We start from the raw sequence: 15123 nt of genomic DNA, 5'->3' as shown, positions 1-15123 counted from the left end.
CACTTGCATTAGAAGGATTTTTAAGATCTCATCCTAACCCTTAGGCTATAAGTAAGGGGTATCCAAAGAAATTTGCTACACATAATTTTTCACACTTGTTAGCACATCACATAAGTAATTAAATCCGTAAATAGTCACAATGGTTATATAAAATATTAGAAGACTAAACAACTCAGGCATCACACAATTTTCATACTCATACGTCATACAAGATTGTCCCACCCCCAAAAATGTGAGTCCAAGGATTATTGCTCTGATACCAAATGTAACATCCCGGATTTTTTTTATAGATATTATTTAATGGATGTTATCAAAATTGCAGCTATTTTTTTTTTTTTTATTTATAAAATTGAATAATTATAACGATAACTGAAATAAAATTTAGAGAATAATAGAATTAATAAAATTTAGAGATAGTTGGAAAATCCCTAATAGAATAAAATCAATATTCATATTTCTAAACTAGTTTGGATGCTAGCAATAAGTGAAATAAAGTAGCATTCTTCTCTTATTAAATAAAATGCTAATTTTGCAAAACCCTGTTTTCTTCCCCGCACGCGATTCAAGCAACACATTCAATCATGCATTTCTCCTTGAGTACCTAAAATATTAATTGTAAAGGTCAAATTCCATGTCCATATTGAATCACACTCACCATAAGAAAATATCATAAACCAAGAATAAAACTTCAGAAATATAAATATAATTAATATTTTATTTTTATGTGATTACTTATTTTATATGAAATGCAATGTGACTGATACTACTATATGAGACACAAATGATCCGAATAAATAAAATAATCTCATTCCAATGGGGACTGCCACAAAGACTCATGCCACAAAGGCCCGAAAAGCGTCAAACTTGCCACAAAGGCTTCTGCCACAAACGCCCGAAAAACATTGAATTTACCACAAGGACAAAACATAGTAATTATGCTAACAAATTCCACATGATGCATGTATCTCAATAATGCAAAAACACTAACCCATATACTTTCTAGTAACTTAATTTTCCATATATGTATATTTCTCTTAATTTATTCCAAACAAATTATAATTAGTTTATATTTTATTATTCCTGGTTCACTTAAATGAGTTTCATGATTCTATATATATATATATATATATATATATATATATATATATAATATATATATATATATATATATATATATATATATATATATATATATATATATATATATATATATATATATATGGCCGTGAGTGACGTAAGATACCAACCGAGGATTCACCCATTAGCTACACAAAGTGCATCCTTGTTTTTCATTAGTAACATTTAATTTTCTTTTTCTTCCATGCGCAGTAATAACATTCCATGAGCATATTGTCATCTGTAATAGTCTAAACAGAACACAAATCATCTCAACCACAATTATATTATAATTAACTAACGGCAATGCAAAGATATATAGCTAAAGGAAAATGAAAACATGGCTAAATTAGATACACAATTAATTATATATAATATATAGATGTACCTAATCAAGATGCATATCAATTAATTATTGTTCTTTTTTTTTCTTTATGTCAGAGTTACTAAATTTTCAATATAAATAAAAGTTTCACTATTATTCTATGACATATCCTATGTAGCATGAATGTATGGGGAAAAAGCCTTTACCTTAGACGCTTCCTTTAACAACACCGAGTTTTGATATCCTACGGTTGGTTGGTCGAATGCTTAATCCTTCTTTAAGGTTGAGAATTATTTTGCACTATTGAAGTGCACAAAATATTCGTTAGTGAGGAGAATCTGACTATTTTATGGTGTATCTTTTATGCACTGGAAAATTCTAGACTGGATATTGTTTTTTTTTGTGTGTGTGTAAATTAAGGGGTATTTTTATAAAGTTGAAAGTGCAGAGAAAAGAGGACTAAAATTACACCGGTTAAAATTGACTTTTTCTATTCACACTTGAGTTAATCACCCACATCTTTAGGAACCAATACCACTTAGTTAACAATTTAATTTATTTTTTTCTCTCACTGATGCACACAAGTACTGCTATTTTTTCTCTTCCAGTTATTAACTTACCAACTGCTTACCGTGTATACATCCTTAATCTAATGCTACAAGATAGCAAAATTGAAGACTAAGCATTTTGATTATAATGACAGTTAACCAAGCCAATAGCATCCACCGATAACTATAACATTACTAACTATTATTATTTGTGTGGTCTATAATATTCCACACAAGATTCAATCTATACTATTAAATTTATTTTATTCATATGACACTAATTCAATAACATCACCTTATTATCATTATTAATAATAATATTATTATATTGTCATATTTTGCTAATTCACTCATATCATTAATATTAACGATAAATTGATTAATCAATCAAGTAACTAAATTAATAATATTTTCATTAACACTTAATTCATAAAATAACAACACCACGTATGATTATATTTTATAATAACTAATATATATATATTTGAATCTAAATTAAAGGTACAACAACAACACACTTGCTCTTAACTTTAAGATTATCTAATATATTCATTCAACTTAATTTATTAAATGTTAACCATGGTAAGACACAAATTCTTAAATTTTGGTTTATTTATTTATCATGACCATGTTAAATTAGACATTATTGGTGGTTAAATTAAGAATATGGAGTTCAACTTAATTAATTAAAATAAAGGATATTACAGGCTCCCTAGGAGTACCTAGGATGTTTTGGGTGCTTAAAACCTTCCCATTGCATAACCAACCCCCTTACCCAGATCTCTGACGTTTTTACTAGTTTTTGATTTGATAAAACTTTTAGGTTTTTGTTCGCTTTCTAACCATTCCTTTGGATAAATAGAAGTGCGGTGGTGACTCGACTTGTACGATTTACCTTGGATTTAGTCAATATCTCTAATGGTAACGAATACCCCACTACAGAAAAGTGGCGACTCTGCTGGGGAGTATTTGCCTAGTGGGTTTTGCCTACTTTTCATATCTGTTGTATTGTTGTGTATATTATTTTGTGACATATTTTTGTGCAATTTGGGATTACTGTATTGTACATAATGATTGAATTGGTTGAATATTAATTCCTTGTATGCTTGGTGATCTTTGTGAGATAAGTTCTATACCCGAACTCGAGTGCACTTAGGATAGGAGAATGGCATAGTCTTGTTGACTTGTGTGGAGTTATTCCTTAGCAAGTTGACTTGCAAGTCCATTCACTTGGTGGAGGTCATGTTGGGATCAATAATGTCACACAAGTAGTTGTGGTTAGACATTACTCTTTCCAATATAGACCTTAGAAGCCAAGGACCTTAGTTTACCAAGCCCCTCTTGGCCTATTCTTAGGATGTAGTGTGAAAGCCGTTCAAGTGTAAGATTTGATACGATTGTTACGCGATACTACACGCATAAGAGTCTCTCTTGAGAATATTTTCGGAATACGAGTAGTCTTTTATCCGATAATATCCGAAAGATAAGATGATGACTATGGGAACCTCTTGTAGAACATGTTTGGCAGGTTAAACCCTAGTACACTCCCTTTGGGTGGTTCTTAACCGAGACTCCATGCCCGTGACTTGCAACAAACCCTTGATTCGTGGTTGATCCGTTCATGTATCCTTAATATCAATGGAACTTGGGTGTCGATAAGGTATAAACCATAATCCACCAAAATGGATGATTGATATTAAGGATAACATGATCCATCCCATGACCTTTGTTTGGTGTGCTTTGCTTGATCCTTGAGTGTGATGTTTGCATTCATGCGTTCATGCACCCATTTGCACCCATATCATCAAAATAATGAGAAAATTTTCAAGGAACTTAAGAGGTCTATTTGCAAATTTTCAGACATGGAAAGACAAAGAAGGAATACAAAGAAGTACAGTTTCAGACAACCAGACTTGAAAGAGCTAAGGAATTTGACATCCTATGTACTAGATCCCTTGGGTTTCAAGGCTCGTTTTGGGAGGCTTCTTCCTCTTCTGACTACTCAAGTGAACGAAGGATTAATGAGTGTATTGGTGCAGTTTTATGATCCCTTGTACCATTGCGTCACATTTCCGGATTTTTAGCTTTTGCCCACGCTTGAGGAGTATGCCTACCTTGTAGGTATACCTATTCTAGACTAGTTGTCGTTCAGTGGCTTAGAGAGTATTCCTACTTCTCAAGAGATAGCTGATATGTTGCATATAGATGAATCTCTGATTGGTGCTCATATGACTACCAAAGGTGGAATTCAAGGTGTCCCTTCTGAGTTCCTCATTGCTCAAGCTACCATGTATGGGAAGGCCATGAGTGAGGACGCCTTTGAGGCCATATTTGTACTTCTCATCTATGGGTTAGTGTTATTCCCCAACATCGACAAGTTTGTGGATGTGAACGCTATTAGGATTTTCTCTGCTCTTAATCCTGTTCCGACTCTGTTGGGTGACACTTATTTTTCTTTGCATATGAGGAATGCAAAGGGGTGGTGGTGCCATTGTGTGCTGTTTGCCTCTGCTGTATAAGTGGTTTATTTCTCACTTACCGCAGACGGTCGCCTTCAAGGAGAACAAGGGATGTCTACGGTGGTCCACGAGACTTATGTCTCTCACTAATGATGATATCTCCTTGTACAACCGTGTATATGATGGTGTGCAAATCATCGACTCTTGTGGTGAATTCTCCAATGTGCCTCTTCTTGGTACATGCGGTGGAATTAGCTACAACCCCGTTTTGGCACGTCGTCAACTTGGGTTCCCCCTAAAGGATAAACCCAATAACATTATGTTGGAGGGTGTGTTCTTTCAGGAGGGTAAAGATCCCCAAGGCTTGAAAGACAGGATGGTCCGTGCTTGGCGCAAGATTCATAGGAAAGGAAGGAAGGAGCCAGGTCCAAACAACTGTGTCGCTTTGGAGCCTTACACTGCTTGGGTTAGGAGGAGAGCTTCTGAGTACCTCATGCCTTACGAGTATCCGAGACCTACACCTTTGGTTATGATTGAGCCTTCAACCCTCCCTGACCAAGGAGTAGGGGAGTTGAGAGACGAAGACCGTTCACGTGCTTGGATCCGTGAATGAGAAGCGTTGCTTCAGTAGATTAAGGAGAAGGATGCTTTGATAGAGTTCCTTGAGCATCAGGTTATTGATGATCCTAATGATGCATGGACTTCTCTACTTCCTCAGTCTTCCAAGTTTTGGAAGAGGAAATACGATCGACTCGCCAAGGAGAAGGCAAATATGTAGGCAGCCTATGAGGAGGAGGTGAAGAGGCTTCGTGCATCTTACCTTCCTGTGTCCCAAGCTTTAAATGATTGTTTCTAGAGATCCGTAGGATGATTATTTTCCTTTTCTCTTGTATTTGGTTACCAATGTTGTACTTCTTTGGTGTAAAAATATTTTCCAGATATGATAAAAGTGTAATGTTGCCCAAAATTTGCAAATAGAACTCTAAAGTTCCTCTGAAGTAAAAACAAATCATATGCACAAGCATTGCATGCATCATGTGCATAAGCAGGTTTTGTTCCCGGCTTCTTGTCCTATGGTCTAACTCTGTGTTCTTCATTTATTTTGAAGACAAGCTGACTCACCGGTACTACACCAGAACCAATTCTTCGAGGCTGATGGATCATTTGGAACAAGAGAACCGCGAGCTGAAGGAGGAAGTAGCCAGATTGACTGCCCTGATGGAGTCATTCATGGCTGCCCAGAGCCAGTCTTCCCCAACACCTACAACTCCTCCCCAGAAGACGGTCATTTTTAAGATCGTAACATCTACTGTGCCTACCGCAACAGCCCACTTTGCGCCATCCATGCCAGCCGGGTTCCCTTGGGGAATGCCCGCCAATTTTATGCCAGAGGGTTTTGCTTCTACTCTTACTTCTTTGCCGACATCTAGCCCGGTCTTCTCAGTGCCACCTCCCGTTGTGTACACATTACCAAGGGTTGAAGATACCATTTACCATTCTGAGCCATCTGAGGGCCCAGACGTTTATGCGAAGATGGATGACATGAAAGACCAATTCCTTGAGCTTCGCAAGGAACTGAAGACTTTGAGAGGGAAGGACCTCTTTGGTAAAAGTGTTGCTGAGTTGTGCCTCGTGCCCAACGTGAAGATCCCTATTAAATTCAAAGTACCTGACTTTGAGAAGTATAAGGGAAACACATGCCCTCTCAGCCATCTTGTGATGTATGTGTAGCGGGGTATTCGTTACCATTGGAGATACTGACTAAATCCAAGGTAAATCATACAAGTCAAATCGCCACCGCACTTCTATTTATCCAAAGGAATGGTTATAAAGTGAACAAAAACCTAAAAGTTTTATCGAATCAAAAACTAGTTAAAATGTCAGAGATCTGGGTAAGGGGGTTGGTTATGCAATGGGAAGGTGTTAGGCACCCAAAACATCCTAGGTACTCCTAGGGAGCCCCTTTCATATTGGATGCAAAGGTTGTTGTTTTTTGTGAAAAACTATTTGTGCAAACATGACTGAAGGGATGAGAAAAGCGTGTATGTTTATCTAATGTACTACTTACTAAAAGAAGGGTCAAAAGAAAATGACTCGCACGGACGTCGCATCCACTACATACGTATCTCATCTGGATATGAGAATCAGAGTCTTCGTAGCTCGGCTACCTAGGGGTTAAGGGGGACGTGTGCTCGCTAAGACATCGCGTCTTATGCCTACGTATCTCATCTGGAATGAGAATCAGAGCAAGCCGTAGTTCGGCTAACTACAGGTTAAGGGTTGTGTTTTGGGGTGAACGACGTTACTGTGCAATCTACCGGATGCTCGACCTTTGGAGACTTACTCGCTTGTAGTAGAAGGAGTTAACCTTATCTTAGGAGAAGAAAAATCAATGAGTTATTGGTGTTTAGGGATGAAAAAGGTAAACAAACAAAAGAAAACGTTGCCTCCTATTGAGGTCTTCCATCTAGGAAAGTGGTAAAATATGGGAAAAATAAAGGGATCGAGAGATCTACCGTACGGATAAAGATCCGAAGTAACAGCAAATAAAGTAAACAAGAAACCCAGAGATCCTTCCAAGATGATACCATCAAAGAAAGCAGTCAGTACAGGTAATCGGAATAAACCTCCAAGTGGTATCCCACAAATAAAGTGGAACACCCCGCAAGACATCCCTGCAAGAGTGTGTGAGCCCTCACAAAAACTCAACAAACGGGTTAGAGTAACAGGATAGGGTAATCAAGAATGCACCAGACAAAAGAAACATGACAACAAAGCGTCAGGTAAACAGTGCACGGGTACAAGGAACAGCATGTCACAACAATCACAAAACAGATTAAAAAGCAAAAGGCAAAACAGCTTCTGTCGCGATCAATACTGCGTCGCTTAGCAAAGGCTTAGCGAAGCCTCGCTACAGTCTCGCCTAGTGAAGCGGCTAGCGAAGGCCTGTGGGTTCTGGATTCCTCATTGGTAACAGTCCGATCTCTATAATCCTAAACCCTGTGGTATCCATCTCAGAAAACGAAAGGGTTAAACATTTAAGGCATTGTTGTATATATTCATGCGCATCTAAACCTGTGGGCAAAAAAACTAATGACATTCTTCCATCATACCTCATACATTCAGAGCATTCAAATTGAAAGCATAAAGGTAATGGGAATAAGGGAAAACCTGATTGGAGAGATTGATTACAATCGAATAGCACGGCTGGGTTCGCAAAGCAATGTTATGGTTTGCGTGGGGTGGAGGTGAAAGAGTGTGTGAGTCAGAATGAACTTTTCAGAGCTTCCTGGAGGTTGCTGCAGATTAGCTCGTAGGTTTCCCTTCTCTCTGGTTCTCCTTTCTCTGTCTCTGTGTCTCTCTCCTTCTGTCCAAGGTTTTGTTTCACTGACCACTCTAGTATTTATAGCCTAATTTCGTGGCTTTGTGGGCTTTTGAGAGAGGTCCAAGTCTGTTTTACTGTCTGTTACTTTCTGAAATGCGTGCGCTTCGCCTAGCAAAGGATTTGCTCGCCTAGCGAGCATGACAGGTCTCTTTCGTTGGGCAAACCGTTTTGCTCGCTTAGCGAGCATGACAGCTCAAGCTCTGCTTTTTGCTCCTTCAAGATTAGTGCTTTGGGTGACATTCAAGCTTCTTGGATTTGTTCCTGATTGACATGATGAAATGCAATGTGACATGCTAAATGACCTAAAAAATGAATGCATGAATAAGGAGGGCAAATTGTGGGGTGTTACAGCTGCCCCTATTCAATCATCAGTCCACCCGAGCAGGATGAAAACGAATAGCTTATCAGACAAACAGGGTGAGCTGTGATTGAATACCAAAGACAAACCTAAAATTTATGCTCTGAGAACACAAAAAGTGCTGAAATACACCGCGCTGTTTATTTTTTTCCGATCCTCTGGCTGAATCTAAATCAGTCTTCTGACTTAATCTGGAGTTTCGATCCTCTGGCTGAATCTATACTCAACTTAGTCCTCTAGTTGGATATTAACTTTGATCCTCGGGCTGGATACGATTTTGATCCTCGGGCTGGATAGGATTTTCGGTCTTCGGGCGACTTCACTAGGGATCGATTCTCTGGCTGAATCTATTCTCGGTCTTCAGGCTAGACCTGACTCGATCTTCTGGCTAGATCTAGATTGTTGCGATTCTCTGACTGAATCTATTTCTGTGATTCTCTGGCTGAATCTATACTCTTTGATTCTCTGGCTAAATCTATTTTCGGTCTTCGGGCTAGACCTGACTCGATCTTCTGGCTAGATCTGGATTGTTGCGATTCTCTGGCTGAATCTATATTCTGTGATTCTTTGGCTGAATCTATATTCGGTCTTTGGGCTAGACCTGACTTCGATCTTCTAGCTAGATCTGGATTGTTGCGATGATAAATTCCCATCATCAGGATCTCGCATCTGAGGCATGCGCTGGTTGACCCTCTTTCGAAATCTACACCCAACTCTTCATGTTAGATATGCAGCTCTGAGAATATTCCACTTCTTGGACTTCGTACATATTCTTCAGGCTAGAACATGTTGTAACGACTCTTCAATTAGACATTGTTTTTAAATCGCGATCCGCGGGCTGGATCCTCTTGTAAGCTGATTTTCGGTTGAGCTATCAATCTACTCCCCTAGCTGGCTCGCTTGGGAAATAACGCTTGTAGGCGACACTCTGGCTGAGTCTTCAAATTGAACCTTAGGCTGACTCTTGGGAAAACGATTCTCAGGTCGAATCTTCGAAATGACCCTCAGGCTGGATCATTGGGACATGATTCTCAGGCCGAATCTTCGAAATGACCCTCAGGCTGGATCGCTGGAAAATGATTCTCAGGCTGAATCTTCGAAATGACCCTCAGGCTGGAACGCTAGAAAATGATTCTCAGGCCGAATCTTCAAAATGACCCTCAGGCTGGATCGCTGGAAAATGATTCTCAGGCCGAATCTTCGAAATGACCCTTAGGCTGGATCGTTGGAAAATGATTCTCAGGCTGAATCTTCGAAATGACCCTCAGGCTGGATCGCTGGAAAATGATTCTCAGGATGAATCTTCGAAATGACCCTCAGGCTGGATCTTCATAAATGACCCTCAGGCTGGATCACTCACACTTGATCCTCTGGCTGGATCTCATGGCTCTGGTTGTAAAGCAATTCTTCAGTCTGCTTTGAAGAACCTGTTTATCAGCTTATGTGTATGCTTGATATGCATGCAAATGCGAATGCAAATGTTATGCATGGTGCAAAAAGAAAAAGAAAATCTGCTTGGGGAAGCAAACTCTGGTAGGGAACGGATCGCTGTATCAATCCTTGAATGCTCTGTGGGGAATGATCCGTCTGCCGGGACCGGGGAGCCACCGAAAATAAATCGGCTCTCTGAAAAGTTGACCTTGCTGGGGGAGTATCAACTATGGGAACTTTGTTCGGCGAGGCTTTGTGAGGAGAGTCTGCGGGGAAAGCATTTCCTGGGGAAATGTCGTAGGAATTGACCTTTGCTTGGGATATACAGTCTGGATACCGTCAACTCTACTGGGGATATGCCCTGCTGAGGAGAGACTTTGTCAACCGCTTGGGGATGAGGATTCATGACTTGGCATCCGGTTCCTGTGACCTGTAACCAAAAAATACATGTATGCCCCAGGGAATTACTCGGTTTGAATTCACCTTTCGGGATTAAGCACGTTCAAAGCAATTTTAAATGTTTTCCTATGCAAATCATCTGCAAAAGCCACCATTATGTTCATATGCAATATGTCTCATCAAGGATTCAGACATTTTTTGCAAACAAACTGATAAATGGAAAATAATGAGGCTCTTTAACTGAGCATTCGACTTTTATTGGTCGAAAAATATGTGCCCGGAATAGGCGAGTGCATCAGGAAGCCGATCCCTGGAAAGAGGCGATCGTTATAAATTGAACAAAAGAAAACTATCCTAATGGCAATGTGGAAACGGGGTCCAACTGAGTTTCGACTCTGCTATGGCTCGTATGTCCTCAAGACGCTCTGCTCATCTTGCTCTCTGAAGTGGATGATTAGACGATCTTTAACCTTCGAAGATTGCCGGATTGAATGAAACGGTGATGTAACTGAGGTGAACTCAGATTACAGTCGTTCGCTTATTCCCTAACTTTTGTGTGGACCGCCCTTTTGGGTTTTCAATCCACCGGGATACCCTTTTTTGCCTGAGCCGCCCTTTCGGGTTTTCGACTCGCCGGGTGTACATTTTTATTTTTATATCCCTTATTTTTGCCCGAACCTCTTCATTCTTTTTTTTGGGTCGTCGGGATGCCCTTTTTTTCCTTGACTATTCTTTTTACTTGTCCAGCGGGTCAATTTTAGGCGAAGTATTTTTTAACTGCGTTTGAGTTGACAGGGGATGGGAAGTCTTAGCCATCCATGGTTGTTAGCATCAGAGCTCCGCCAGAGAAAACTCTTTTAACCACGTACGGACCCTCGTAGTTCGGTGTCCATTTGCCCCTGTGATCTGTGTTGGGAGGAAGAATTCTTTTGAGTACCAATTCACCGACTCTATACTCCCGAGGGCGCACTTTCTGATCAAACGCTCTCTTCATCCGTCTCTGATATAGCTGGCCATGGCATATAGCTGCTAGTCTCTTTTCCTCAACTAGGCTTAGCTAATTGTATCGAGAACGGATCCATTCTGCTTCGTCAAGCTTAACATCCATCAGGACCCGTAAAGAAGGAATTTCGACTTCAACCGGAAGAACGGCTTCCATGCTATATACAAGCTGATAAGGTGTTGCCCCAGCATTACCTTTTTTTTTTTGGCTTGGAGGGATATGCACTTTATCTGCGTAAATCTGGCAAGACACTTCCTTTGATGGCTTTTTGTGAAGTGTATTGGATGTCATACTCTGTCAGTATCATTTTCCACCTAGCAACCCTTCCGGTAAGTGTTGGCTTCTCAAAATATATACTTGACTGGATCCACCTTTGATATCCATAGAGCCGTGTGAGTCAACATATAATATCTTAGTCGGCGAGTAGCCCATGCCAAAGCGCAACAAGTTTTCTCGAGCAGTGAGTATCTTTGTTCACAGTCGGTAAACTTTTGCTAAGGTGGTGTATTGCGTGCTCTTTTCGACCTAACTCGTCATGCTGACCGAGCACACAACCCATTGACCTTTCTAACACAGTCAAGTACATGATCAACGGTCTTTTCCTCTCGGCCTGTAGACTGGCCCCGATCTTGATCTCTTTCTTGTTGTCTTCGGCACCAATGTTGATGGTCTCAATCACCTCCTGATAAGGTGTAATAGCTCGGTCCTCCTGTTTCAACAACCTGGTTAACTTTTCAGGCAATTCACAATCTTCCTCAACCCCTTCTTTGGCTTGATAGATAGGATTGTCGAAGTCATACTTGGCCATAGCAGTGTCGTTAGCAGGGAGATCCGGGTGATCATGATGGAGGATCATGCTTTGCCTTAGAACGAGATTTTTTTTTTAAAAGAAAAATGAAAAAGAAACATTGCCATTTTTTGTAAAAGTAAAAATAATTGAAAGAAAGAGAACACAAAATTGTTTGCAAAAAGCTGTCCTTTATTGATGATGAAAATAATTGCGAGATGTAACTAAATGGATGGCCTTGCAGATGAGTCATTACACCTTGGGCAAAGTGTAAGACTTTATTATGCATGTAATAAAAGGAAAACAATAAAAATTACTCTTTCAGTAGAGTAAACCAGACAACTTTTTCAGACGACCAATTGTCGAGCTTTTCTCCTAGGACACACGGGCGAATCCAACTATCTAAGTCACAGTCGCTGTCAGCCTTGTCGTCATCTGCAGCATTGACGATGTGGGGAGAAACCAAACCCCCGTTGGAGAAAGTACCAGCTTCATTCTTCTGAGACCCCGGAGTATACCCCAATCCAAACTTGTCTTCTTTTATGATTGGCTCTACAAATTTTCCCCAGCCTTGGGCATTACCAGCCTTAACCACTTCAACAACTTGCTTGTATGAAGAGATAGAAGTCCCGACCTTCTCAGACTCAGGTGAAAAGACAGCTTCGGGCACGACCTCACTAATGTTTATAGCTTCGAAGTCCTGACACAGCATCTCATGCATCTCGCCATCCATCTCCACATACTTAAATGTAGACATGTGGCTAACAAAAATATCCTTTTCACCGCAGACAGTGACGATCTGACCTTCTAGTCCATATTTGAGCTTCTGGTGGAGAGTAGAAGTAACAGCACCTGCAGCATGAATCCAGGGCCGACCTAGCAAACAGCTATAGGCAGGCTGGATATCCATCACATAAAAGGTACTCTTGAACACCTGCGGTCCGATCTTAACTGGCAACTCAACTTCGCCACAGACAGCTTGCTTAGAGCCATTAAAAGCCCTCACAACTAGATTACTTGGCTTCAGGATGATGTCATCGCAATCCAACTTCATTAAGGCTTTCTTTGGAAGAACATTCAGAGAAGAGCCTGTATCAACCAAAACATGGGAAAGCATCATCCCTCTGCACTCCATCGTGATATGCAAGGCTTTGTTATGATTCCTGCCCTCAGATGTTAGGTCATAATCGGTGAAACCTAGCGCATGGCTAGCATTTACATTTGAGACTACCGACTCCAGCTGGTTAACAGTTATCTCTGGTGGAACATAGGCCATATACAGTACTTTCAACAAGGCTGCTCTGTGCGCCTCAGAGCACATTAATAATGAGAGAATGGAGATTTTTGAGGGTGTCTGATTGAGCTGGTCGACTACCTTGTAGTCATTTTTCTTGATAATCCTCATAAACTCGTCCACTTCCTTCTCGAATGCGGTCTTAGGAGGAGCTTCCTCGGTAGTAACCTCTTCGGTGGTTACCTGTTTTCCTTTAGCCTTGGCAGCTGCCTCAGCTTCAGTATTCGTGCGCAATGTTGATGGTACAAATAGGCGTCCACTGCGAGTGAAGCCACCAATCCCTCCAACATTGTCTACAGCGGAGCTACCAATGTCAATGTCTTCTTCCTTAACTTTCTGCCCCTGGCAGTAGATATCAGCCCCGTAGTGCCACGGGATAGCACTGTCTTTCTCATACGGAACAGGTCCAGGTACCGTGATGGTGACCGGACTAACCAAAGCCGTTTGAGGGCTGTCAGAGTAAATTGTAACTGGTGCTGGACTTTCGAAGTTCACCGTTGCTGGTTTTGTACTTTTTGGGAAATATATTGTCATCGGAGCGGGTCTCTCGGGAACATATATTTCTTCAGGGGTGAAATAAATTGTCACTGTCGACACATCATTCTTCACTGGACGGGTCTGATCGAACTGAAGACAACCTTCATCTATCAGTTGCTGAATACCCCTTCTCAAACTGTCACAATCGTTCTCGACGGCTTGACAATTTCTGCACTCTTCCCCACAGCCCGGGAAAATCTGTCCTTTCAAGAGTTGGTTTTTGACCACCGATAGCGAAGTCTTCACTTTAGTCACATCAGAAACCAAATTCAAAGTTTCCCCATTATCAATAGCATTAATCCTCTGCCCTCCGTGGGCCAGCATCGGGTTTTGGATAACATTAGGCACCGGAGAAAAATTGATGGCCTGGGCATCTCTCAAATCTTGTACCTTTAGTTGAAGGGCCTTGCAATTATCTGTAGTATGGCTAGGTGCGTTGGAGTGAAAAGCACATCTGGCGTTGACATCATAACCTCTAGGCAAATTATTGGGATCGGTTGGTGGGGCCAGAGTTCTTAACGTAACCAAATTCATGACAATCAACTTGGGAAGCAATACAAAATAAGGCATTGGGATTGGCTCAATGACCCGGTCCGCCTGCCTTGGACGTTGTTGATAGTGTCTCTGCTGACCCGGATTACCTCCTTGGTGTTGATTGTTGTACCTGGGTTGTTGTTGCGGATGATACTGCGGTTGAGGACACAGGTTTTGGAATAGTGACTACGGCCACTTGATCTTGATAATAATTAGGGCGCCCTCTGCCCCTACCTCTGCCGGCATACACAACGCTTGTCTCACCTTCACTTCTTCGCTGACCGTTACCAACAAACGGTTTCTTAGAACCTGATGAGTTGGAAGCACTATTGTCTTGAATTCGGCCCATCTTCAACAGACTCTCGATTCTTTCTCCAGCAATTACTATCTCTGCAAAGCTGATTGACGGGAAAGCGGCCAATCGCTCAATATAGTTGCCTTAAAGAGTGTTCATGAACATGTCCACCATCTCCCTTTCAGACATAGGGGGTTGGACGGACGCAGCAATCTATCTCCAACGCTGAACATATTCTCTAAAGGTCTCCTTGGCAGTCAGAGACATTCCTTGCAACAAGGTCCGATTTGGAGCCATGTCCAAGTTGTATTGATATTGTTTGACAAAAGCCTCTGCCAAGTCTTTCCAGCTCTTGATGGTAGTACGAGACAAATGAGAATACCATTCGCGAGAAGCTCCAGTTAGACTGTCCTCAAACTAGTACATCCACAGCTTTTCATCTTCCGTGTGAGCTCCCAACCTTCCCAGATAAGATTGGAGATGAGTGCGTGGGCAAAAAGCCCCGTTGTATTTCTCAAAAGTAGGGGGTTTGAACTTGTGAGGAATCCTTACTCCCTGAACCAAACCAAGATTTGTGACATCAAAACCTAAGGAATTTTGAGACTCCAAAGATTTGAGCTTCTCAGCAAGCTCATCCATACGGCGAGTGGTC

Source organism: Lathyrus oleraceus, chromosome 5 (assembly GCF_024323335.1).
Source record: "Lathyrus oleraceus cultivar Zhongwan6 chromosome 5, CAAS_Psat_ZW6_1.0, whole genome shotgun sequence".
NCBI classification, from domain to species: Eukaryota; Viridiplantae; Streptophyta; class Magnoliopsida; order Fabales; family Fabaceae; genus Lathyrus; species Lathyrus oleraceus.
Note: the sequence above shows the minus strand (reverse complement) of the source record.